Source organism: Arvicola amphibius, chromosome 6 (genome assembly GCF_903992535.2).
Source record: "Arvicola amphibius chromosome 6, mArvAmp1.2, whole genome shotgun sequence".
Taxonomy (NCBI): domain Eukaryota; kingdom Metazoa; phylum Chordata; class Mammalia; order Rodentia; family Cricetidae; genus Arvicola; species Arvicola amphibius.
This window is the reverse complement of record NC_052052.2, coordinates 32,305,779-32,332,936: the sequence shown is the minus strand read 5'-3', so window position 1 is coordinate 32,332,936 and position 27,158 is coordinate 32,305,779. Positions and strand designations below refer to the sequence as shown.

Here is a 27,158-nt window from a genome sequence, read left to right as displayed (position 1 = left end):
ATTTAGGCTCCAAAGACTAACTCTTAATGACACTCTTGTCAATCATCCAAGCTCCTCTGCCTCTCCACCTTTTCATCTTCGTCTGCCTGGCAAAAACCCAGCTCTGAACAAGTCCTCCTGCCTTCTCCTATCTGTGCTAAAGCAACCAAGTGGCACTGATTTCATTTTGTTTTTGAAGGAATGAATTAGTGAATTAAGTGCCAGCAACAGAGGGAGAGGGAGAGAGACAGAGAGAGACAGAGAGACAGAGAGAGAGAGACAGAGAGAGAGAGACACACACACACACACACACACAGAGAGAGAGAGAGAGAGAGAGAGAGAGAGAGAGAGAGAGAGAGAGAGAGAAACGGAGGGAGAGAACCTAGCTTCTTGGGAGGATAGACAACCTGAAGTGTGTGCAAGGGGCCACACCCTATGGCTAGAGGAGGAGTTCTTGCTGACCAGCTGCTCTATGAGACAGTAAACATCACCCTGGAAGTTCTTATCTTTGGGGATCCTGGTCTTTTTGTGTAAGGTGGAGTGGGATCTAGGGACGCATTGGGCCATAAGAGTGAAGGGGTTCAGAAGCCGGGAGGGGCCTCTTGAAGCTGCACAGGTACATTATGCTGGATGCCCCGAGCTCTCCAAGGCTCCCCATCTGCTGCCATCAGCCCTCAGAGACTCAGTGAGGACAGGACAGACTACTGAAGGGGAGCCTGACTTTCAAGAAATGTTGACCTGGGTCTGAATGACTCCGCAGAGCAATCCCTTCCTTTCCCCAAGCCTTACTTTCCCCTTCTGTGAAAGGGGATAAAACTGCAGAACTGGAAGCAGGACATGGAATTGTGTTTGTAAAGCACTTAATCAGAGACAGCCTAGGTTCTAGAGTGTGGAAGCAATTTGATGGGTTTAGAATTAGCGTAATCAAGCCTCTAATAGCATGGGTTTGGAGAAGCATTTACAAGGCCATTTCACCCCGTCTCATATACTGGCTAACCAACTACGCTCCGACGAAAGCCCAGTTTTCACCCCCACCGACCTCCTTTGGCACATCCCCTTGCCTGGTCTGACTGCTTTTCCTTCCCTTATCTCTTGAACTCTCAGGCCCCTTCAGACAAGCTTCCCTCCAGTTCCTGCCTAACCAAGGAAGCAGCAACCGTCCCAAGGGAGGCTGCTACTCCACAATCACAGAGCAGAGGCTGGCCGGGCAGTGCCTTCTCACTCACCACACCACGCCACTCCCCGATCATTATTTCTGCAGCCTCAAGGAAAAGCCCTGCTCGCTTCAGGCTCCTGCCATCTGGCTCTCCTGATTCCTTCATTCAACCAAGATTTATTGACTCTCTCTCTCTCTCTCTCTCTCTCTCTCTCTCTCTCTCTCTCTCTCCCTCTCCCTCTCCCTCCTCTCTCTCTCTGCCTACTGCCTTTCTCCCTCCCCCTTCCTTTCAGAAAGGATTCAGGTAAACTGGCAAGGAGGTAAATACCTGCAATCCCAGCCGCCAGGAATGAAGCAAGACAATCATGAGTTTGAAGCCAACCTGGCTACATGATGAGACTCCATCTCAGGCAAACGAGCAAAGGAGCTTTGTGAAAAGGCAGGTTCAGGAGAGAATAAAGGTTATGTGTTGAGGAGCAGGGAGCTGCTAGGATTCGGGGAAGAAGGCAGTGTTTTATGGAGATGGGACAGCTTCACGTTCCAGGGGCTGACCAATATCAAGAGAGGGGATCCCTGCCAAAAAGGTGTCTGGAATATATTCAGTATAAATTAGATTTCAAAATTTCATGTAGGCGCCGCTGAGATGGTTCATAAGGTAAAAGCACTTGTCATGTGACTCTGGTGATCTCAGTGTGAGAGAACTAGCCCCTGAAAGGTGTCCTCCAAACTCCATGTGTGTGAAGGGACACACATACACACCAAACACCCATACAAACACACAAAGAAAAAAGCTTATATAGGTTACTTCTCCCCGACGTAGGAGAGTTTCATCTAACTTAAACAGGGAAGCAGAAGCCTTCCTTTGAGATCTTTTTTTTTTCTTTTTTCTTTTTCTGATTTTTCGAGACAGGGTTTCTCTGCAGCTTTTTTAGAGCCTGTCCTGGAACTAGCTCTTGTTGACCAGGCTGGCCTCGAACTCACAGAGATCCGCCTGCCTCTGCCTCCCGAGTGCTGGGATTAAAGGCGTGCGCCACCACCGCCCGGCTTTCCTTTGAGATCTTTATCAGTTGATTTTATATAAAACGGTAGCAATGTAGACTGTGGGTGATACCTTTGCTGCCTCACTCGTGAGTTGTGGACATTCCAAGTCAATGCACACCACCTAGAACAGTGGTTCTCAACCTGTGGGTTGCAACCGACAGAACACACACATTTCAGATGGTCTTAGGAACTAAGACACCATTCGTTAGCAAAATTAGAACTATGGACTATAAAAATAAATTCATGGTTGGGGGTTCCTAAAACTACTGAAAATATGTGTTTTCTGATGGTTGGCGACTCACTGGTTGAGAATCGCAGACAGAAGGAAGGCTAGACATCTCATCGGGCATGCTACCGAACGTGGGAACTTTTTATTTAAAAAGATCAAAAATTAGACAGCCATGTCTTCTTGATAGTGTTCTCATCACGGAGACGATCCAGTCTAACGTTCGTTCCTGTTCCACCAGGTCCTGGCTCAAGCTCTGCCGAAGGAGTCACCTCTTGTTGTCGGTCAGCACCTGGAACTCGAAGCTGTCCCATCTCCAGAAAATACTACTCCCATCCCTGAGCCCCAGCTCCCTACCCCGTCACCTCCTCTATCTCCCCCCCCCCCCCAAGACCATCTCCTGATTCATGGTCTATTGTGTGACTCACTTGAAAGAAGAGCCATGCGCCTTTTCTTTCGTTAATTAACTGACTGATTTTGGAAACGGTCTCATGTAACTCAGGCTAGCCTTGTGAACTCCTGAACGCTTGACTCTCCTACCTCCGCCTTGAGAGTGGAGGGATGACAGGCACACACTACCACATCAGGTTCACGCGATGCTGAGGATTGAACCTGGGGCTTCCTGCGTGCTAGGCAAGCGCTTTACCAACTGAGCCGCACCCCAGACCCGGATAACGCAACTTAAAAGACAGACAACTCACAATGTAGACAGAATATGACACTGAGGTAATAACTAGAATATCCCAAAGACCAAAAAGAAAAGACTCTCCTGGCTCTGGTGACACACATGTGTAATGCCAGCACTTGGGAGCTAAGACAGGAGAATCTCCACAAGTTGGAGGCCAGCCTGGACAGTATAACAAAACTCTGTTTTAAACCATAAGAGGGGCTGGAGGAGAAGCTATCTCCACTCTCTTGTCTTCTTTTTATTTTAAAGACTTTTAAAAATTAAATTTACATATTTACTTAAGCGGGGAGAGGTGTAAGCCTAGGTGTGCTTGTGGAAGCCAGAGGGCGACTTATGGGGGTGGCATCTCGCCTAGAGGTGCCTTTCTTTCCACCACACAGACTCTCCTTCTGCGTTGTGGGGTCTAGGGATTGAACGTAGGTCGGCAGCAAAGCACCTTTACCTGCTGAACCATCTTAACCCTTCTCCTCCCACTCTCTCCTCTACAGTCCTTCAATCCTCCCCACCCCCACAACACAAGAGTTTTTCATTTTCAGAAAATTCTTCCCTAGCTCATGTAGCTCAGACTTGTAATCTTAGCACTTAAGAGCCCGAGGCAGGAGGATTGCCACGATTTTGAAGCCACCATGGGCTATATTGGAAATTCTAAGCCAGGGTTTCTATAGTCAAGACCTTGTTTCAAACAACTGCGGAACAGAAACATTCCTTCCTTCCTTGTCAAGGTGAGCACTACCTCCCTGGGGCCCTTCCATTTTCCCAGTCAGTTCCCACGGTCACATCCCATCCGCAGGGTGCATCCAGAGATGAGCATGCTGGGATTGGAACCACTTCTCAAAGGTGTTTGTAGTAGGGGACGGGCGCCAGCACCGTTCCACCTCCTAAGCTTTGAGTGGGCGCAGGCTCATCGTACAGGGCTTTCTTTTCAATGCTTGTTATTCTTACTGGCTTCTTTCCTGAACCTGCTAAATAAAATACTTTCATACTCGCAGCTCAAAGACAGACATTGCTTCTTCAGTCTAGTACATTCTAAAGCTACAGTGAGAAGGGAAATAATTCCTTAACTGCCTCCTAATTAGCAGTGTGTCTTCCCTGCTCCCTGAGAATCAGTAAATCCGATTATTGTGGCAAGGGTAGATGTCTGTTCCTTTCTTGATCCCCTTTGGGGTTTGTTTGAATAAGAATATGGTTGTCGTCCCTTTAATGGTTTTGCAATGATGTTCACAAGAGAGGCCTTGATGGTTTGATTTTAGGAAGCCTCAATTACATTTTTGCCAAAGGCTAATATCAATTTGGGAATGATCTATTTTCCCAGTTAAATAAAATTAAAGATAAGTGTATGAAGACACAGAAAAAAAAAAAGAATACAAGGACAGTAATCAGGAGAGTGTGGGACTAAGAGCAAGCTCGCAAATCAATGGAACAGAATCCAGAGTCTAGGAAGAAACCCTTATATTTATGGCCAATTGATTTTTTACAAAGGTGCCAAGGCGATTTGGTGTGGAAAGGTCGGTCTTTTTTAACAAATGGCTTTCAGAGAACTGGATACTCACATGCAAAATGTGAATTTAGAATTGTGCCAAAATACCCTCAACAAATCCGACACCAGTGCAAGAACAAAACCCACAAAGCCCTAAGGAAACACAGGATCAAGTTTTCACAACTTTGATTTGGCAAAGAGCTCCTAAGACTGATGACAAAGGCGCAATAAGAAAAGAAGAATAGATTTTATAAAATTCTGAAGACTTTTTAAATAAAAAAAAAAAGAAAGAAAAACGCACACACCATCTGCTGGGTGAGTGTAGAGGCTCACTCTTTAGTCTCAGCTCTAGGGAGGCAGAGGCAGGCGGATCTCTATGAGTTTAGGTCAGCCTGGTCTACAGAGTAAATTCCAGGCCAGTCAGAGCTATCCAGTGATACCCTAACTTAAAAAAAAAAAAAAGATGATCAACGTCATCGCTAGTCATTAGGTAAATGCAAAGCAAAGGGGCTGGGGCTCAATAGAATGATTGCCTTGTACACACACACACACACACACACACACACACACACAAGCTCTGGATGTAACCTCTGGCACAGGAATCAAAACCACAGTGAGATATCATTTCTCGCCTACAAGGATGGTTCTGATCAATAAGAGAGGCAATAGCAAGCATCGATGAGCGCGCGGAGACACTAGAACCTTCCTCATACGTACAGCTCATGGGAATACACTCATGGGAGTGGAAAGTGCCACAGCACCTTGAATAGGAATTTGTCAGATTTTTAATATAATTTTACTGTGTGACCCTGCAATGTCGCTTACTGGTATTTGCTCCAGAGAAATCAAAGCCTATGCCTATAGCAGGATTGATATGTTGAAGCTCAGAGCACAGGCAGCCGTAATGGCACAAAGTTGAAGCAACCCAAATGTTTATGACTCGGTGAATTGCTGAATAAAATGTAGCACACCCATAGCACACCGAACTCTTCAGCAATAAAAGGAACAGGCGATGGGCAAATGATGGCTACGGAGGAAGCTGAGGAACATACTCAGTGGGAGAAACGGGATGTAAACAAACATGTTATGGGCTTGGGATTTATGCACAGTTCCGCATGCAGAGGCTAGCAGGCGACAGTCCCTGTGTTTCACTCCTCAAAGGAAGAAAAAAAAATACTTAACCAAGGGAGGTGTCCGCTGAGATGGCTCAGCAGGTGAAGGCACTTGCTGCCAACCATGACAACCTGATTTGCCCCCTGGCTCCAACATGATGTAATGAGAGAACTGAAACCCAAACCCGCAAGCTGTCCTGCGGCCTGTGTTGTGAGCCACCCGAATGTGTTGTGGCGCACTTGTGTGCACACACACATACACATGAATACAATAAACGAAGAAATGTTTTTTCTGTTTGTTTGTTTGTTCTTGAGACAGGGTCTCACTATGCAGCTCCTGCTGTCCTGGAGCGCACTACGTAGACCAAGGTGGCCTTGAACTCATAGAGGTGCTCCTGCCTCTGTCTCCTGAGAGCTGGGATTAAAGGTCTGCACTGTTATGCCTGGCTAAGAAATGTAGATTTCATAAAGGGAAATGTATATCATGTGATTTTGTTTCTGTGGAAATTTCCAGAAGAAGACATTTTACAGCCAGAATGTGGACAGTGGTCAACCATGGTTATCGACGGCAACTAACAGGAAATTTTTTCAGGGTGATGTAAGTGGTTTTAAGCTAAATTGTGCTGACTACTGAGTAACTTTATAAATTTACCAAAAATCATTGAACTATAGACTTAAAAAATAAAACAAGCCAAGTGTGGTAGTGCACACCTGCAATCCTAGCACTTGGGCAGCAGTGGTGTGAGGGTTAACACAAATTCAAAGCTAGCCTAGGCTACGTGGTAAGTCTCAGGTCAGCCTGGGCTACACAGCAAGAGTTTGTCTCAGAACAAATACAGGATCTGGGAAGATGGCACAGGGATTTTGAGCACTTCCTTCTTTTCCAGAAGACCTGGGTTCGATTCCCACCATCTATGTCAGGTAGCTCACAAGCAACCTCTTGCAAGTCTATCTCTAGGAGATCCAACACATCTGCGGGTACCCACACATAAGGCATATACTCACATAGATATGCACACATACACACACACACACACACACACACACACACACACACACGTCCTAAATACCAAAACAGAAGAATGAAAGTAGGAAAGATAATGGACTGAGTATGATAACATGTAGCCAAAGGTTACGTGGGGCCTAGAGATGTCCTAAAACATATTTAGCATGTGCAAAGGGCCTGGGGTTCAATCCCCAGCACTGCATAAAAACCATCCCCACGAAGGTATATATGGGAAGGTGCATCGTGTGTATGGCCGAGCTTCCTGTATCCAATGGAGAAAGGGGAACTTAATTGATTATGAGATCTATTGTGGCGGACAATGGTGGTGCACACCTTTAATCCCAGCACTTAGGAGGCAGAGGCAGACGGATCTCTGTGAGCTCGGGGCCAGCCTGGTCTACAAAGTGATTTTCCAGACAGCCAGAGCTGTTACACTGACCTGTCTCAAGAAGGGGGTTCCCCCCAAAAAAGAGAGGTCTGTTGTGACGCCTAAGATTAAAATAATGTCCACCCACTCTGCTTTCAGAGCAGCTCCTTGTCAGAGGCAGAACTAAGCCTCAGTTGAGCCAGCACCATAGACACTATCTTATGTGACTATTTAAATAAAAAAAGTAATTGCAATTCAATAAAATTCAAAATAATTTGGGGGTAAGGAGAGGGGTCAGCAGGAGAAAGTCCTTGCCTTACAGGCATAAGGACCTGAGCTCAAGCCCAGGGACCTGCATAAAAGTCTGACACGGGGTACACATCTGTAACCCCGGCTGTAAGACTAGCAGAAATTGGTGGGCTAGCCTGGAGTACGCTCCTATCACTGCACTGAGCACCAAGAGATCAGAGAAACAAATACAGGCTCGAGTCTAGAAAGTCAGCAAAGGAGTAACGCTGTCCCATTCTTGGCAATAACTCTTAAGTGGACCTCTGTAGGTCACACGCTGAGAACAGAGAGAAGGATTTGGGAGAAGAGGAATCTAAGTTTTAGTTGCTTTTCTGTTTCTTTCTTTCTTTCTTTTTTTAATGGGGCAGCGATTGATGCAGGATATATTCCAGCTTTTTCCAGCTTTTGCATGCAGAGTGTTAGGACAAGCTGAGGCTCACCAGGACACACTCCAGGAACAATATTTGGTTAGTTTCGCTGTTTAGCTAATGACTGGGCTTTTGTTGAGCAAAGTGCCCTTTGGCTGGCTTCTCTTCTGCTGAGTGGTATATTCTGGCTGGCAGGATGCTGATATACAAAACAGAGGGGCAGAGCCAGCCTGGCAGGGGAAGCTGGGCGCTGGTAGAGGGAGGGAGGTGGAGGAGGGGATGGATAGGAGCTGGAAAAGTATGACCACTGCCTCTGGGGATGGTAGTACGGAGGGGGCATGGATTTGATCTTAAAAAAATCAAATTACGTTTATTTATTTAGCGTGTGTTGAGGATAGAGAACAATTGTCAGGAGCTGTCTCTCTTCTTTTACTATGTGGGGCCTGGAGATCTTTTGGCTACAAGTGCCTTTTGGAGATCTTTGGCAAGTCATCTCGCCAGCCCCGGGAACATCGGTTTTGAGTAGGATTCTCAGGGGATCCTCCTGTGTATAGACAGTGTAAGAACAGGCAAGTTGGGTTTGTATTAGGAGAGTTTCATGGTGTGTAGAGACTGGTTTCAAGTCTGGCTTAGGACAGTAGTAATAATAGTCAAAGGAATTTAGACTAGTATGAATTAAAGACTGGACCTTGGGGTTGGAGAGGTGTCTCAGTCAGTAAAGTGCTTGCCCTGCAAGCATGGAGACTTGAGTTCAATTCCCCAGGACCCATGTTAAAAAAAAAAAAAACTAGGCAGGTGGTACCTGAGAGAAGGGCACAGGGAGACCTGTGGGGCTCACTGGACTTCCAGACTAACTCATTCAGTGAGCTCAAGGCTTAGTAGGAGACCCCTGCCTCAAGAAATAAGTCAGAAAGACTGCTGGGTGGTGGTGGGGCATGCCTTTAATCCCAGTACTCAGGAGGCAGAAGTAAGCAGATCTCTGTGTTTGAGGCCAACTGATCTATACAGTGATTTTTGGGTCAGCCAGGGCTACATTGTGAGACCCTATCTCAAAATAAACAAACAGAAGCAAAATAAAACCTCCAACAAAACACCCACAAAAAAAAAAAAACCCAATACAAAGCAATAAAGGGTTATGAGACCATTGGACTCCTGATCAGATACAAACTCAGAGGGCTCTTGACCAGCAGGGATGGACGGGAAACCTCGGAAACATGTCCTTGATGATGGTGCTCTCCAAACCAGTTGTTCCCTCCTGCTCTAGAGTGAAGCCACGGGAGGCAGGTACCACAGGAGGGGGCGAGCAACACCCCAAACCAGAGAGCTGGGCCGGGGCTGGAAGAAGGCTTTTTGCTTTTTACCTTGAGCATGTGGGCATTTCGGGTCCAGTGGGAGATGTTAGGGAATGGCCTTTAACACCAAAGTGCTGCTCCAACAGATGGGGACACTGTCACACCAATTACAATGAACCCTCAAGTCAAAAGTCAACAACAATGTCATACGTTTTCCCCTGCTTTAGATGTGATTTTTTTTCTTCTTCTCTGGTTAGTGTTAGTAGTACGGTTTCCTTACAGCACACTTTCACGTTTCGAGTGGAATCCTCTAGACGTTTTGAACATGGCTGCCATCAGCTGTGACCAGATTCGAGCCCATCAGTGAATCTAGCCAACGAGCTTCCTCATGAGGTCTGAGATGTGTCGAAAAACATACTGAGGGGTAGAGAACACTGGCAGGAGAAGCCACACAAGGTGGCAACTGTGTTAACGCTTACACCTGCCTCCACAGCTACTCAGAATGGATGAGAAAGGATGATCCAGCCCACCAGCCGCAACCTCCAGGGAGGAATTCAGTGATGGCAGCTGGGTAGGCACAGCTGAGACGACCCAATCAAGAACGTCTCCACTAGAGGGTGTGCCTTAGCCTGTTGGGAATTGTAGCCTGGTCTGTAACAGGGCTACACTCGTTGGACGCGGTTCAGATTGCTGGTGGCTTCAAGGATATAATATAACTTTCTGCTTCTTATTTCCACAGGAAAGGATTCTTTTCTGTGTTTGGAGAAACAACCAGGCCACTTGGAATCCACTAAGTCAGAGATCTGGAGTTGGGGTTAAACTCTCATGACTGACAAGAATGACTGCAGGGCAGCCATGGGGCCTCTCTGGGCTTCTGGAAGGTAGGCTCCGGCACAGGGAAGGACTCTCTATCACCTAGCCCATACAGTCCCATACTAACTAGGGGACCACAGGAGCACCCTGGAACCCTAGAAATAGCGCTAATGCTAAGATAGAGGCAGTAGTAAGGCTCTCTGGGGGCAGCCACACCAGAGAGGGTACAGTGTTCAGAACACTGGGCATCTATGCTCCCCTGCCGCTCTCCTTGGAAGGCATATTAGCCAGAATTCTGTCCATGACTCCCGGAATTGATAGAGCAATGTGTTGTTTTTATAAAATAGAAGAAACGGCTTACATTCTGCTTTGTGTTTTAAATTTTGTTTTGTTTTGTTTGAGACAGAATTTCTTTGTGTAGCCCTGACTGTCCTGGAACTTGCTCTGTAGACCATGTTGGCCTCAACCTCACAGAGATCTGCCTGACTCTGAGTGCTGGGATTAAAGGTGTGTGCTACCACTGCCTGGCAGTGTGTTTTAAATTTTTAAATTACATTTATTTATTTATTTTCTTTGGGGGCGGGGGAGGCGCACACGCCAAGACACAGGTGTGGAGGTCAGAAGGTAACTTGCAGGCATTGATTTTCTTCTTGTACCATGTGAGTCCCTGGGACTGAACTCAGGTTGTCAGGTTTGGCAGCAAGCACCTTGACCTGCTGAGCCGTCTCTCAGGATCTATGCTGTATTTTTAATAGAACTCTGCTACAATCAATATGTGTTTTCTTGCATAGCTTTTCTTTTTCTTTTCTTTTTTTAATGGTTATTTCTGAAGCATCCCAGGCTGGGCTCAAACTTATAACATAGTCTGAAGATGATCTTAAACTTCTGGTCTTTTTGCCTCCAGTTCCCACGTGTGTGGCTTATGCCACCACACACGGTTTATGTGGTGCCGGGATCGAACCCAGGGCATTGGGTATGCTAGGCAAGAACTCTAACTACCAAGTTGTGTTCTTGCATGTTTATACAAAGAGAAAGAAGAAACCTTACGAATGTTCTTCCTAACACCAGGAACTTCACTTTTGTACTGCTTTAAATAAGATCACTGATATGACGCTCAGTAGGTTAAATATTACGAGGTTGGGGAAAGTTCAATTTCCTATACCAAACTTACGGTGTGTAAATACAATTTTCGACAATCAACAAGCCTCGTAGTCTTAAGGTTAAGGGTTATAAAACAATAAAATATTGTGATTAGAGTAGAATATCACGGGAGAGCTTCTTGCATACAAACTACTCAATATCAGGATGTCACGATCTAAGAAGGAATGTAACTGGAAATAAGATCTTAACTCCGTATGGTTAATAGTCTCTCTCTCTCCTTTCAAATTACTCCTAATCTTTGCTACAGAAAAATAATTATATTCAGTACAATGTTTTGCATTCTCTCCAAAGCCCCTCATGCCAATAACTTCTCAAGATTCCTTTACCTATTGCTATTGAAACAGGTGATTTCAGCTAGTCTTAAACCAAGGTAAAATGGTAGATTGGCAGATTACAACATTTTAGGAAATGTCCTCAAAGTTAGGCTATTTCACAGTGGCTGGGTCCGCAAGCTGAGGACCACTTAGGACCTTCCTCCGTCTTCCCCGTCGCTCATCTCTGCTTATCTTCTGGATCATCTTGTTCATTGGCTTCGTTCTCTCTACTTTAAAAACTTTTTTTTTTGAGAAATGCTTTATGTAACCCAGGCTAATCTTGAATTTCTTATGTAGCTGATGATGGTCTTGAATGCCAGGAGCATTCCAGGTGTGTCCCATCACACCCAACTTTCTCGTTCTCCTTATTGCAAAATTAGTCCTTCATGTGGACAGAGAGACGCCACTAGGAACTTGGGCGTGCACTCTCAGAGGCCAAGAGCACTCTCTTGACAGTTCTGATGGGACTGCGAGGGAGAGATTCTTAGAGAAGTTCTGATTGGCTCTCTCAGTCACGTGCTAATTCCTCAGTAACCACAATGGCTAGAGAAAAGAAATAGACTGGTCTACAGGCTGGCATCACATACTTTGGGGGCACAGAGGGAGAATGGAGTGGGGAATCTGTACCCCTTAAAACCATATGGAATAGCTGGACAATGGTGGCACACACCTTTAATCCCAATACTCCGGAGGCAGAGGCAGGCGGATCACTGTGAGTTTGAGGCCAGCCTGGTCTATAAGAGCTAGTTCCAGGACAGGCTCCAAAGCTACAGAGAAACCCTGTCTCAAAAAAACTAACTAAATAAATAATACAAAAAAATAAAAACGTATGGAATAAAGGAGGACCATCTCATTAATAGAAAGGATGCGGACAGATGATGAACAACCTTGATTTAGGACAAACAGATGAAAACTGATATTTTATTAGTTTGATGGACACAATGCTATTGTGGCATTTGCTTACTGAAGTCCATGTAGCAGTGAAGTTTCCCCACCCCTCCTCTTCTTGCAGGGCTGGGGTGGGGCAAACCTGTGCATCCGAGGCTAATGTTCTGCCCCTCAACTATGCCCAGAGATAGTCTAGGGTTTTAAGTTCTAATGTGTTGGAGCAGGGCTACACTGAGCTGTGTGGAACATCTGTCCAGCTAGTCCAGGTCATGCTTCTCAGCTTCCAGAGTTGAACTGGGTACCAGAAGCTATGTAGGGTGTAATCTCCTGGGCCTGTAATTCTAGCACTGTTATTATGTGTTCTGAAGATGCATTGCCGTGTTCCAAAGGTTATGTCCTCATGTCACTGAGGCCATATCTAATGAGGCAGTGTAGGCTATTAGCTGTGGGGAAGGACTCTGGAAAAAAATGCTAGGTTGACAGCAAGGACCCCCCTCAGAAGCTGTACTTAGATCCTTGAATTGTGTTACTCAAATCTACCTCATTGTCCCAGGTGAGGAGTTATCCAAGAGCCTCAGTAGGAAGGTGTAGAGCTGTGGTTGATGGTGTAAGGGAAGTAGGGCCTTCTGGCAGGAGGATACCAAGGCCTGATAGCATCCAGAAAGCCCTACTCTGGGAATGACGGAGAGTGCCCTAGTTACTGGGTACTGCGCGGGATGCTGTACGCGCCGTGAATGGACAGTGGAAGCAGTTGGTACTGTTTCAAAAGGCTGCCCTGAATGAAGCACAGAGGTCCACGCATGATGAGTTCAGGCCTTGGGGAGGGAACAGATGCTGGGGCTAATTAGGGCATGGTTCCTCTGGTCCAAGATGGCAGAGAATATCCAAATAAGACTCGACACCTGCGCCCAATGTGTAATGTGGGGAGCGTTGCTCACGTACCAGCCTATCTGGACATGACTCAGAATGGACGCTCTTAGGAAACGGAGCCCTTGATTGTCCTTGAAAGCCAGACAGAAGGGGCTGGGATGCTTTTCCTGTGCCCAGGGAATCCACGGTGGTCAAGAAGCATCCTTTGTGGTGGATTCTTTTTAGGTTTTCAGACTTCCTGTTTTTAGACCTTCTCCCAGGGACACTGTGAGGCTTTTGAAGTTCATTTTACCATCAGAATTTCTCCTGGCAAGGGGAAGATCTCTTCCCAGAGGGGTTGCCCTGACCCAGAGGAGTTAACAGAGCTTGATTAAATATTCTCAGAGTGCCATATCCAGATTAGAACAAGGGAAGGGGTGGCACACAGATGCCCTCGTTCATGCTGCTGGTAGCGCTCTGTCTATCTTGATAGTCAGGCTGGAGCTATGTCCGCTTATTGATCTTCTCTGGCCTTGACAACAAGAGGCCACACAGGGACAGTCTCACTCAGTGTGCTTGTGGCTTGTCACCATGGAGGCTCAGGGTGACGCTGCACAGAAAACAAGCTCAGAGCCTGTTGAGAGGACATCTGTTGTTTTGGTCCACTCAGAAGTCATTTATCTCCCAACAGGGGGAACCTCAGTTTAGGGGGGTGGGGAGGGGACCTGATGACAGCCTTCAGGCAAGGATGAAGGTAGATGCTTGACGATACTGTTTGAATTCTGGGTAGATAAACTTTTTCCATAAAGAGCCTACTGTTAGTATTCTCAGCCCAGTGGGCTATGGGGTCTGTGCTGCGACCACACAGGTCCGTGGCGGTAGGCAATATGGAGATGGGTAGACACCATTTACAGTGTGTATAGACAACATATAAGCAAGTAAGCACGGCTGCGCTCCAGTGAAAGTACTTCCAAGGCAGGTGGCGGGTGAGATTTGGCTCAGAGGCCAGTTTAGCCAAGGTTTTCCCTACAGTGTCAGGCCTCCTAGGATGGGGTGAGGTATCTGCATTCTGTCTCTTAGACAGTGTGTCCTCTCTTTAGTTAAGCAATTGGCTCCAGCTAAGTCTGAAGTTAACCGCCTTTGTTACTTGCCACTTCAGAGGCCAATATATCCACCTCCGCTTTTTTTTTTCCAGAAAGAGTTTTTCTGTGTAGCTCTGGTCGTCTGTAGAACAGGCTAGCCCCGAACTCAGAGATCTGCCAGGCTTTGCCTCCCAAGTGCTGGGATTAAAGGCGTGCGCCACCACCACCCAGCACCAATAAATCCACTCTAAAACTTACTATGCACCGATGTTCTTTTCAATACTACCGAGAGGTTCCATGAAATTCACCCAGCTGCAGAGCCAGGCTGGACACTGGGTTTCAAGGTGGAACTGGTGGCCTCAGCTAGGCAGAAAGTAGCCTGGCCGTAAGAACATCTCAGGGCCAGTGAGATGGCTCCGTGGGTAAAGGCACTTGCTGTATAAACCTGATGACCTGAGTTTGACCCCTGGAGCCCTTATAAAGATGGAAGGAGAAAACGACCTCCAGAAAGTTGTCCTCTGACCCAAAAACACAAGTGCCTCGGCAGGTGCACACCCACCCTCACCGTAATAATAATTAATAACATAAATATAAATTAAAAGCTCACATTTTAATAAATGAGAGAAAGAAAACCTCCTATCTAACAGGGGACCTGCCAGGATCTCTCGGCTGTTTGTTCTGCAGCTGAAAGCCAGAGCTGTTAAGGCAGTGCCTCATAGCAGACCCAAGGGATGTCCCCAGGGAGCGGATTCCACAGTCAGACAGAAATACTCCAGTGACATCAAAGAGAAGTCAACCTTCTCTTTGGTTGAGGAATAAATAGCCAATGGATGACGAGGAGGAGAAGATGAAGGCAACAGGTGACCCTCTGGAATGGGGTCCACCTTGACCCAGTATGTATCCATGGAGATACAAGGAGCCCTTTCCTCAACTAAAGGCAGAAAGGGATAAGAGCTGGAGATGTGGCTCATCCGGTAGTGGTTACTTAGCAGACAGGAAGCTCTGTGGTCCGAGGTCCACATCCAGGACCCCATAACCAGAGGACTATGGTACATGTGTGGAATCTCAGCATTCGGAGGCAGGAGGGCCAGAAGTTAAAGGTCATCCCCAGATACAGAGAGTTCCTGTCCGAAAGAGGAGGAAGAGGAAGAAGAGGAGGAGACAGAGGATGAGGAGACCTCTGAGAGAGGGGGAAGGGGTGAGTCCTCTATCCTGAGGTGGGAGTTGGAGAGTCTGTACTGAAGCCAAGGGGCAGATTTTCACCTCAGTGGGAGCACAGGGTAATCCACCAGTCATTCCTTTGATGGGCTGTGGGGAGGCCGGTTTTGCCGTGTGAATTCACGCATGTGAACGCAGGTGCCCATCAAGGCCAGAGAGTTCATCAGATCCCCAGGAGCTGGAGTTACAGGAAACTGTGAGTCACTGGACGTGGCTGCTAGGAACTGAACTCAGATTCTCTGCAAGATCAGTATCGGCTCTTAGCCTCTGAGCCCTGACAACATTTGTGAAGGATCAGATCTCCTCCTGAAGAGGAGAGTAGTGGGGAGTAGGTATGTACCTGCGCTGGTTGGGTCCCAGTTTCTCCTGAAGGTAGAGCAGATGCCAGCAAACAGATAGAGTTCCGAGGGGGCGGGGAGGTGACTTAAGTGGTGGCTAGAGTGTGCCAGGGGAGTGCCAGGGAAGTGTGGCGGCCTCAGAGTGAGTTTGCATTAAGAGAGTGTACTAGAGAGATTATAGCCGGTGCTGTCAGTACGCCACGCATCAGCTCAAGGGCTTTCACCTCCAACAGTTCTCCCTCCCTTGCCAGACAGTGAGCTAGCCTCCCGGGACCCACTGCGAGGCAATACACGAGTGGAAGTGCCTGGGAAGCTATGTGGGGCGGGGACAGAAGCAAAGGAGCTTGGGCCATAAATACTAGAACTCTCCTGCTTCCTGCCAGGGCAGTCCTCACGTGCAAAGCCCCGGTAGCCCAGAGCCACAGTTACCCTCTGGGTGACAGTGCTCTAGACTCCTAGTCTAGACTCCTAGTCTCCATTCCTATCCCGCTCCCTCCTGATTCTTCTTAGAAACAGCTCCTCCTCCCTACCTCCCTTTGCCTTTTCTTCTGAGGTGAGGTAAGAGAGGGTCTCATTTAGCCTAGGGTGACCTGGAAGTAAGTTACTATGTACCTGAGTTCTTAAACTCCTCATCCTCCTGCCCTACCTCCTCAATGCTAGAATTACAGGTAAGCCTTGCACCACCATGCCTGGCTTCTGGGACACCCCCCCCCCCTTTCATTTTTTGTAGAGACAGGGTTTCTCTGTGGCTTTGGAGTCTGTCTTGGAACTAGTTCTTGTAGACCAGGCTGGACTTGAACTCACAGAGATCAGCTTGCCTCTGCCTCCCGAGTGCTGGGATTAAAGGTGTGTGCCACCATCGACCGGCCTAGGAACTCTTCTTAAATCTCGTGCTGGTAAATCCTCCATGAGGGGTTTGCTTCTGGGGAAATTAAACCAAGTAGAATTCCAAGTTGTTAATACCACAAGCTCTGATCTCTGGGCAAGGAGAAGAAGGAGGCAAGGTGCCTTGCACAGATGCCGAGTAAGAAACCCTTGAGAGGTGACATAGGGTGTCTTCTTCTGTGTGTGCGAATCTGAAAAGGCTGAGCCAGTCCATGCAGGAGCAATTTATCCAGGATTTCCTGGATGGTGCTAGACCTCACAAACTGGAGCATTACTTAGAGTTCTTGGTGAAGGAACCTGCATTAGTCTGGGCTTGCATCAGAGGGGACAGATGTGCAGAGCGGGAGGCAATGCAGGTCCAGTTCATGCAGACAGGCTGTGGTATTTGAGAGAGGGTGGCCTCAGGGGCTCATATGTTTGAGTACTTGCTCCCCAGTTGGTGGAAGAGTTTGGGAAGGATTAGGAGGTGTGGCCTTGTTGGAGGAGGTGTGTCATTGTGGATGAGCTTTGAGTTTTCAAAAGACTAGCAACATTTCCCTCACCTCTCTTCCAGACCCTACTCTGCCTCCTACCTGTGAACCGCTCTCAGCATTTCCAGCTGCTAGGCCTTTACTCCACCATCATGGATTCTAACCCTTTGTAACCATAAGCTCCAAATTAGATGCTCTATTTTTTAGGTTTCCTTGGTCATAGTGTTTTATCACAGCAATAGAAAAGTAACCAAGACACAGGCCCTATTCTGAGGGCCCTGGACTTGTCTAGACACCACCTCTGAGTTGTCTTAGGCAGCAAGTTTGTTCTCTTGGAATTTGTGGTTTTCAGGCACCCCATCAGCCCCAGTAAGGGTCAAATGGTCTTGGGGAGATGGGAGAGGAAGTTGTCTTAGTGGAACTTACTGTCAAGCCTCATGACATGGGTTTGATTCGTGATGCAGGATAGTAGAAGCCTGACTGCTGTAAGTTACCCTTTGACCTCCACACTGTCATGGCAAATAATAATAAAAAGCCTTGGGACACCCAGAATAGCCCAGGACTTTATGACATGACACTCTTCACTGTCCCCCAATTTTGTGTGGGGGTAAGGCAGCAAAAGTTATCTTGTGGCAGACAGATATGGAAAAAGAACTCAGAAAAAAAAAACCCTCAGGGACTGAAATGGTTGGAGAAGCCACCTCTTTCAAACTGGAGCTTGAGCTTGCTGGCTCTGTTCCCAGGGAGTCCCGGGACTGGAGGTTTGCCTACAGCAGTCACATATGCTCCGGAGCCTCACCACTGAGAGTCCCCTTCAGTTCAGGCTGGGGAGGACAAGGGCATCCCTAGGTGAAGCTGCTGAGAGGAGGGCACTGTGGGGCTGGGCTCATGCCAGAGGAGCTTTGAGGACAAAGCAAATAACATCCCAACTCCTCTTCCTTGCCCAAGGACTTCTAAGCCAGAGAGGTGGGGGAGATAATTCAAGGTCTAGGGGAAGCCAGGGGACCTTGTGAGCGGCTCTCTGTCAGGATAATGTTGATTGAGTTTTACAGACAGAAGGAGAGAGCAAGGGGGAAAGGCTAGAGCTAGGGAAGGAGGAATAAGCAGCAAGTGTGGGCAGAAGACCTCGGGGAAGGAGCTTGTGGGGATTAAGACACCCCTGTTCTCTCGCAGGACCTTCATCAAAATCTGAATTTTCCATGACTGCCATTTGAATGCTTTGGCTTTGGCACGCAGCAGAATTTGAGGACTGGCCTCAAGGCTGTCAGAAGTGGAGCAGGCCCAGCTTGGTTTAGCTTCCTTCTTCCCCCAACTGGCAGCATGATAAGCCGTGAAATCCAGAGAAAGTTCAAGTGTGGACGTGAGGAAGGCCCCTGCGCTTGGAATCCAAATGTCCAGGCCTATGCCCCCTCTTTGTTTTCTAGGACAAACAACTCTGAGAGAGGGTGGGGAGCATTTGGTGTGCAAGCACAGCTCTGGACTCGGAGATAGCAGCCAGCTCCCATTCAGCAGTGATGGACATTCTTCCTGACAGTCCTGCAGAGAGCCTGGCTGAAACGAGGCCCACCCTGTCCAGGAGATGATTTGGGGTCACACAGACCTGAGAAAATAACACTTATTGATTCTAGACCAATGAAGTGTGAGTCATTTATAGGTATAAGGGCATCAGAAAAAAAGAGAAGAAAAACAAAAGAAAGAAAATATGAAGCCCTCAATGAGGCTTGGACAGAAGTAGTGGCTGATGATATTAAAGCCATTGCTGAAGGGGGGAAGACATCACCCTAGGCCTGGGGGAGCCTCTCACTGCCAGGAGCCTCCATCTCCAGGGCTGTTTCACTCGTTAGCAGCTATGAGATGCTAGGTGTGGCTGATACCTGTGAGGAGCCAGGTACATAAAGCTGAATTTTCTCTGCTTTTAGGACCCCAGGCTGAGGCTGGCAAGCCCGGCAAAAGGCAGCTCACAAACCTTTACTACGGGTCTAATATTATTACTATTACTTTAACATTACTGTTGTCTAGGAGAGAGAGAGAGCGTGGTTACACACGTGCCACGGTGTGTGTGTGGCAATCAGAGGACAGCTTTTGGGAGCTGATTCTCTCTCTTTAGTGTGGGTTCCCTGAACTGAACTTAGATTTGCCCAGCAAGTGCTTTTACCAGCTGAGCCGTCGTGTGTACAATGCGTGCATAATGTGTGCGTGTGTGTGTGTGTGTGCATGTGTGTGTGCACACACATATTCATTGTGTGACTGAGGGTGTGTGCTTGTCACAGTGCACATGCGGAAGTCAGAGGACAGTCTCACGTGCCCGTCCTTGCCTTCCATCCTGTTTGAAATCCTTTGTTGGTGGCCATTGTGTCCACCTGGTCTGGCAGGATTCCAGAGATTCTCCTGGCTTTGCCTCCTGTCTCCCCACAGGAGCACTTCGATTGCAGACAGACACTCCTGGTTCTGGCTTTCTGTGGGCTGTGGAGATTATAGCTCAGGCCCTCATGCTTGCTTGGTAAGTACATTACCCACCGAGTCATTCTCCAGCCCTAATGATGTATTATTAAGGAAAGTGAGATACTTCTCTCTCTCTCTCTCTCTCTCTCTCTCTCTCTCTCTCTCTCTCTCTCTCTCTCTCTCTCTCTCTCTCTCTCTCTCTCTGGAATCAAACTTAAGGACTCACAAATGCCAGGAGAATGCTATTCCACTGAGCTAACAGTCTCCACCCTTCCTAAATTGCGTTCATTTGTTTATTCACCTGTCTGTTGAGATAGGTTATCACATCAACTCCCTTTGAAGCCGAGAGTGGTCATGGTCTGCTGGCATCACAGACAGGAGATGCCCTTATAAGATCTCACTCCTCAGATTTTGAAGACTTTAAGTCTAGGTTTAGGTTGCCCAGACTGACCTTGAACTCACGATCCTCTTGCCTCAGAACTCCTGATTGTCTGGGGTGACAGGCGTGTGCCACGGTGTCCAGCAATCAGAGGGTTCTCAATGACAACAGCAACAACAAATTCCGGCTTGCTGCTGACATCTGCCGGACTCCTACGCTCAGTGGTCTCAACTCCATCACACCCGATACACATTTATAACAAATGTTTCACAACATCCCCTCTGCGATCTTGAAATAAATGCATAAATAATGTTGCTTACTGTATATAATTTTATAAATAATACAATCATATATATGTGCACACACACGTATTTATGGTTTTGAATGTTTTACCTGTTCAAATGTCAGGATACCCATAGAGACTCCAGTTCCTGATTGCAGACAGTGTGACCAGTGACCTCATATACTTGCCACCATACCTTCCCCATCAGAATAAACTGTATCTGTACCTTAAAAAACTTTTTAAAAAAGATTTACTTATTTTATTTTATGTGTATGAGTGTTTTGCCTGCATGTATATATGTGCCCTATATGTGTGCCTACAGAGGGTTGTGAGCCAGCATGTGCTTGCTGGAACCCAAACCCAGGTCCTCTGCAAGTGTTCTTAAGCAACCACTGATCCATCTTTCTAGTTGTCCTGTGTTTTTTTTTGTTTTGTTTTTTGTTTTTTGTTTTTGTTTTTGTTTTGTTTTGTTTTGAGATAGGGTTTCGCTGTGTAACCAGGCTGGCCTCCAACTCACTGAGATCCACCTGCCTCTGCCTCCCGAGTGCTGGGATTAAAGGCGTGTGCCACCACTACCCAGCTGCCCTGGTCTTAAACTATAAACCAAAATAGAACCATCCATAAACAAATCCCCAAAGTCCCAACGGTAAGATAAAAGAGAAATAAACGGAAAATGGCATCTGAAATAAACATGTACATTCGTATGTTAATGCTCAGAGTCTGAGACATCGGGAATGAGTCCCGTGTGTCTGTGACTGTAAAATCACTGAAGCTAAGCTGCTGCATGTACTGAGACACCATGAGCCACCGTGTGGGCTTGAGGGCTTCACTGTCAATCTCTCTACAAAAGGGTGTGAAACTATTAGGGCCATTTTAAGTAAAAGGTCAAGCTTTCATCGCTTGGCACTGTCCATGTGGGCACGGAAGGAGTCAGGAGGTAGGTGTAGAGAATGATAAACCTGGGTTCAAAGTCTTCAAGAGGTGAGCAGCTGTGTGTAAACAGTGCTCTGCATCCTTAGAAAATCTGTGTTGACTTCTTGTGTCGCTTTGATGGTTGAGGAGTAGCATCGACAGCTCATGCTCAGGAGTCAGGGATGCTGGGGGCCCAGCCGTTCTGTGCAGTGAATAACTGTCCTATATCCTGCCTGGCTTTGGGATATTCCATTTTACACCCTGGCAAGTGAATAGACAGGTTTCTCACGATCCTAACTCGGTGTTATACAATGGCATGCCATCCGAACAATGTGACCCTGGAACTATACAGCCTCTAAAAGGAGGTGGCACGTGGTGGCACTTGAAAAGCAGAGTCAGGAGGATCAGGAGCTCGAGGCCAGCCTGGACTGCATAGGAAGTCACAAAGAGAGACCCTGTCTCAAAGAAAGAAGGAAGAGAAGGAGGAGGAGATGGCAAGTGATGCCAAGGGCACCACATGTTCAAAAGTAGCTTTTGCTTGTGCTAGGCACAAGAGATTGAGGGTGTTGCTCATTGGTAGAGCACTCTCCTAAGGCCCTGGGTTTCAGATATATAGCCAGGGAACCAGGGATGCACACACTCTCCCTCTGGACAAAATGATTGCTTCTCAGCCTGGAATCAGATAGAGGGTAGAGGAAGTTCAGCTGCGACTGAGCCCGTGATGCTCTTCTCTGTCCTTACTGCCTGGTAGAGCTCTCCCAAATACACAAGAGCCACCTGAGACTACTGCCCTCAAAGCTTTGTATACAGCAAGGGCAAAGTGCCCCGACTCCTCCATCACTGCCCTCAGCACAAAGACAATCCTTCTAGAAAATCAGCTACTCAGAACAAGACAAAGGGACAGGCTGATGGAGACAGACATACAAAGCCACTGGCGGTAGGACGTGAAGAATGGAAGAAACCCTTCACACAATGTTTGTCCTTACAGTAACATCTTCTCCTTCCGGTTGGCAACACCTGCTTCCCTCTAGGGAACTGTGCTGGAATGAAGGTCATTGCAGTGCCCTCCCTAGCAGACTGTCCCAGACCCTCAGGGAGAGGCGGACCCAAGCCTTGGCCAATCAGAATACCCCATCTCTTGGCTAAGTGGTAGGGACAGGAGACCTGAGAGGGACAGGTCCCTGGTTGTCTGGGCTTTGAGTACAGATGTTGAGAGAGAAAGGAGAGCTTTTTCTCCTGGTGTTGCTAAGCGGAGACTATGCGCATTTGGAACTGTCAGTACCTATCTCCCGTGGCAACATGGAGGAAATCCATCTAGAGCTGGAAAGAATAAGCTCAACACTCAGAGGGGAGCAGTGGTAACTCTGTCAGCATCGGGTAAGACTCTGGATCCAGCTGTGCAGGATGCTATGCTTGCCCACAGGCTACCCAGCCAGCCAGCTCATAAATCCACTCCACTTTCGCTTATTTATTTATTTACTTACTTATGGCTGGAGCTTGTTTGAGATGGATTACAGTTTGGAAAAAATGTCTTGGCTTTTACAAAGAGCCTTAATTCACCCATCAAGCATCTATCAAATGTGCCCAGTCTACCAGGCAATGACTGACGAGTGGACAGGCGGTGTGGCTCAGTGGTAGAGCATTTGACTGTTTTGCACAAGGTTTTGGGTTCCATAAGTAGCATTGCAAAAGGGGGCGGGGGAGGGAGAAATAAACAAATGGAATTGGTCCTTCTTGTCACAGAGGGAATCGGAGTGAAAATAATTCCACTATCAATTAGACTAATCATTCTAAGTGCTAAAGGCCTTTCTGTAAAATTAAACTTCCAGGAGGCAGACACCTTCGTCGTTTTGTTGACAGATCCTCAATATCCAGCGCAGCGCCTGGCACTTAGTAATCCCTCAATAAATACTCGTTGTAAACAGTGTGTGGAAGACAAACATTTCGGGGTGGGGCTGGAGAGATGGCTCCGATGCTTAGAACACATGTTGCTCTCTAGTGGAAGACCTAAGTGAAGCCCCTAACCACTGACAGCAGGTAACTACAGCTCCAGGGGCATCTGATGTCTGTAACCTCTGCATGCACCCGCACTTATGAGCATGTCCTACCCCACCCCCAAACACATGACTAAAAAGAAATCTTTCTGTTTGTTAGTTTCACTCTGCAGCCCTGGGTGGCCTGGAACTTGCTGTGTAGACCAGGCATATGCCTGACGTCCTTCAGAATAGCGTGTTGGATCCCAAGGGGTTGTGAGTCACCATGGGGGCGCTGGCAACCAAACCCAGGTCCTCTGAGAGACCAACAAGTGCCCTTAACCACGGAACCAACTCTCCAGCCCCTAAAAATAGATCTTACAAGTTTAAAAAAAAGTTACCAGGCATGGTGGCACATGCCTTTAATCCCAGCACTCAGAAGGCAGAGACAGACGGATCTCTGTGAGTTTGAGGTCTGCCTGGTCTACAGTGCTGGTATCAGGACAGCCAGGACTACATAGAGAAACTCTGTCTCAAACAAGCAAATGTGTGTATATATATATATATATGTATACTCACACACACACACACACACATACATACTAGAATAAGCCATAAAGGAACATCAGGGAGGGCTTCCTTGAGGAAGCGACAGTTAAACTGGGATCTGAAGAATCCAGAGAAGTTGCCCAGGCCTCAGAAAGCAGTGAGGGGTGGCCAGTGAAGCTGGATCATCATGAACCAGGAGGAGTAAAGTGGTGGATGAAGCTGGGAGCCTGGACCACGGCAGAGCCATGAGAGGGGCCACCACATCAGCATGACATGAGCTGACCCTTAAGAGTAACACACAGAAGTAGCAAACACAAGGAAGGGGGCTGAACAAGGACACAAGAACAATTTGAAGACTGGTTTGCTGACCTTGGTGATGGAAGATGCAGAGAGGGGCAGTGGTTAAAAGATGTGTACCAGCCGTGTGGTGGTGGCGCACACCTTTAATCTCAGAACTCGGAAGGCAGAGGTAGGCAGATCTCTGTGAGTTCAAGGCCAGCCTGGTCTATAAGAGCTAAGAGCTAGTTCCAGGACAGCTAGGGCTGTTACACAGAGAAATCCTGTCAAAAACAAAACAAAACAAAACAACAACAACAACAACAAAAAACAAATTAACAAACTGGACATACTAGATGCCAGGCAGTGGCGATTCACATCTTTAATTCCAGCACTCGGGAGGCAGAGGCAGCCAGATCTCTGTGAGTTCAAGGCCTGCCTGGTCTACAAAACAAGTTTCAGGATAATCAGGGCTACACAGAGAAATCCTGTCTCAAAACAAGCAAGCAAACAAACAAACAAACAAAAAACCAAAAAATTGAAACAAAAAAAAAAGAAAAAAGAAAAAGGAAAAAGATAGTTGTCATCATTAATGAGATAAATGTTAGCTTTGTGACGTGAATGAAGGGAAAACTTTACCCGGATCTCCACGTGATATTAGATCACAAAGGGTAATCTTAGGCTTTGCCTTGATATTTTATTTTAGTTTTTTTGTGTGGGGTTTTCAAGACAGGCTTTCTCTGTGTGGCCTTGACTGTCCTGCAACTCACTCTGTAGACCAGGCTGGCCTTGAACTCCCAGAGGTCCACCTGCCTCTGCCTCCTGAGGCCCAGCTGCCTTGACGGTTCTGAGCATTGAGAATGAAGGAGCAATGGTTACCGTTCTGAGAGTTCTGAGTGAGAAAGACGTCAAAAGAAGAATCCTTGCCCAACAAGTTGCCACTCATGTGGGAAAACAACAGAAACATGTTCCATATTTACAGAGCAGGGTGTAGAAAATGAACCACCCATGCGTTTCCCCTAAGCAAACAGCTTGAAGAGACGAATTAAAATTAAGAGCTTGGAATAGGAATATTACAATAGAAAAGACTGGTGGCAGGCTTAGAGACGAACTAAATATATTGTAAGAATTGAACCAAAAAAAAATCTATGCTTTGGAAAACATATCTATGATTGAAATGTAAGTTGGATTTATAAAGCCACAGACATTTAAAAAGAGAATGCGTGAGGAGAGGGCGAGCCAGGTGAAGGTACGCGAAAAATCTTCAGACAGCTGGAAGACATAAGCTAGGGAACTGGCAGCTGCTGACCGTGCCTAACTTCCATCACCAGAGAAACAGAGGTTTGGGAGAAATAAGGTTTAAGTTTAGGTTGGGTAAATACCAAAGTCAATCAGTAGCAAAATTAAAAGCAGTATTATTACCTTTAAAATCATAAACACTGACAAAAAGAAACGGAACATTATACATGGCAAAGGGCAGAAAATAAAGGATCTCTTTGCGATAGACATGCAATGTGAAAAGAATTTTTTTTTCAAAAATGGAGTGCTAAACTCCCCAGTGATTCCAACTAAATAAGGGAAATGAGGGATACGGAGTGGGGTTCAGATGTGATTATAATATGATGCGATATTGTTTGGCGGGAGGCTATAAATTGACTCTTGACATTGACAGACAAAATAGCTTTTAATATTTAACAAAATATATACGGCTAGCCATCAAAAACCTAGGACTGAAACACAGAACCACAGAAGAACCAAAAAAAAAGGTGGGGGGGGGGAGGCTAGAAGTGTAGGTGAGACGTGGAGCATATGCCACAGCTCTGAGATACTACCTCAGACTAGGAAGAGGAGGGGGGAGGAGGAAAGAGGAATATCATCAAGGAGCAAGAGGAAAGGTGGTGGAAGAAGCCAGAAAGCTCCTTACCCAGTTGGTTAGCATTAACTGCCAACTTCACACCCCTTCAGTCAGCAGAACAAGAAGTGTCAATCAAGTAATGGTCTATCGGGTTGGCCTGTGGGCATGTCTGTGAGGCATTGTCTTGATTATTAATTGATGTCAGAGGACCCAGCCCCACTATGGGTGAGTGGAGGTGCCGCTCCCTGGGCAGGTGGTCCTGAGCCATACAAGAAGGCAAAATAAACAGAAGGAATGTTCTAGAGAGTTTCTGCTCTAGGTTGTTGCATGAGTTCTGGTCTTGACTCCCTTCAACGCTGGAAGGAAGTATAAGATGATAAAAACACCTTCCTCCCAAGGTTGCTTTTGGTCACGGTGTTCGCCACAGCCACAGCCCAGAAACTAGAAGAGCGGTCACTAGAAATATGTTGCAAGGCAGTAGGAGTGAGTCCAAACACATCAGTAATCACAATAAAACATTATTTGCAAACGATATGGTAGCTCTCCTAAGAAAGAGAGACAAGCAACTGTAAAACTATTAAAATCATGACAACCGTCAGGAAGGGTGCCAGGAATGAGACCAACTTCCTAAAACCAATAGCTTTTCTATTTGTCTGCAGTAATCAGTTTATAACTACATCACAACACCTCGGCACTAAACAACACGTGTGAGATAAGGACATGACAAACTGCCCAGCAGAGAAATAAGCAAGGCTTATGAATTGTCAGCTCACAGGGGAAGAAAAACAGCCAACAAACAGAAAAACGTGTTCAACCTTGCTTGTAATCAGGGGCATGGAAATGATATTAATATCAACAGAGAAAAGTGATTCTTAATAGTTAGTGACGGTGATGGAGTGAGGAAGCGGACATTCTCAAGGGAATAAAATTCTGGAAAGCATTTTTGGACGGCAATTTGGAGATGTTTTACATTTAAATGCGTATATTTTTTGACCCAACCATTCCGCTTTCAAGAATCTATTGTACAGATATATCTTGTACCCATGCCAAGGTATTCGCTGCAGAATTATTTATAATAATAAAAAAGGAGGGAAACAAATATCCCAAAGTGGAGGAACAATCAATTAAATTACAGCGCATCCATATGTAGAACGCTGAGGAAGTGCCGCTGTCCTCTGCTTGGGTGTGTTTAATATTTCCCCTTGAAGCCGCCGTCCTCCACTCAGGAAGGGCAAGGCCGCTGGTATCCATTATTTATGGCAGTAATAGTTAGGTAGGCGTCCCCTGTCCTAAGAGAAGGGTGAAAAGGAAGTTTTGTGGCTTCGTAAAAGCAAAGACTCTTGCATATGTCTTTGACAGGGAGGCTTAGTCTTTGAGCCGAAGGTGAACTGTTTTGCGCAGAAGCCCAAGGCCTGCTGGGAGGAAAGGAATGGCAATCTCAGCTCTACTTCCTTGGTAGCTGAAGTTCGGG

The 27,158-nt window shown here is 46.8% G+C and overlaps 1 long non-coding RNA gene across 1 annotated transcript; it reads left to right on the top strand.

The window, feature by feature from the left end:
- The first annotated feature begins 10,278 nt into the window (after nucleotides 1–10,278).
- LOC119817640 lies at nucleotides 10,279–20,113 on the top strand. Its single transcript, XR_005285927.1, has 3 exons — nucleotides 10,279–10,320; nucleotides 19,434–19,518; nucleotides 19,939–20,113. It is a non-coding gene; the product is annotated as an uncharacterized LOC119817640 (long non-coding RNA).
- The last annotated feature ends 7,045 nt before the right edge of the window (nucleotides 20,114–27,158 follow it).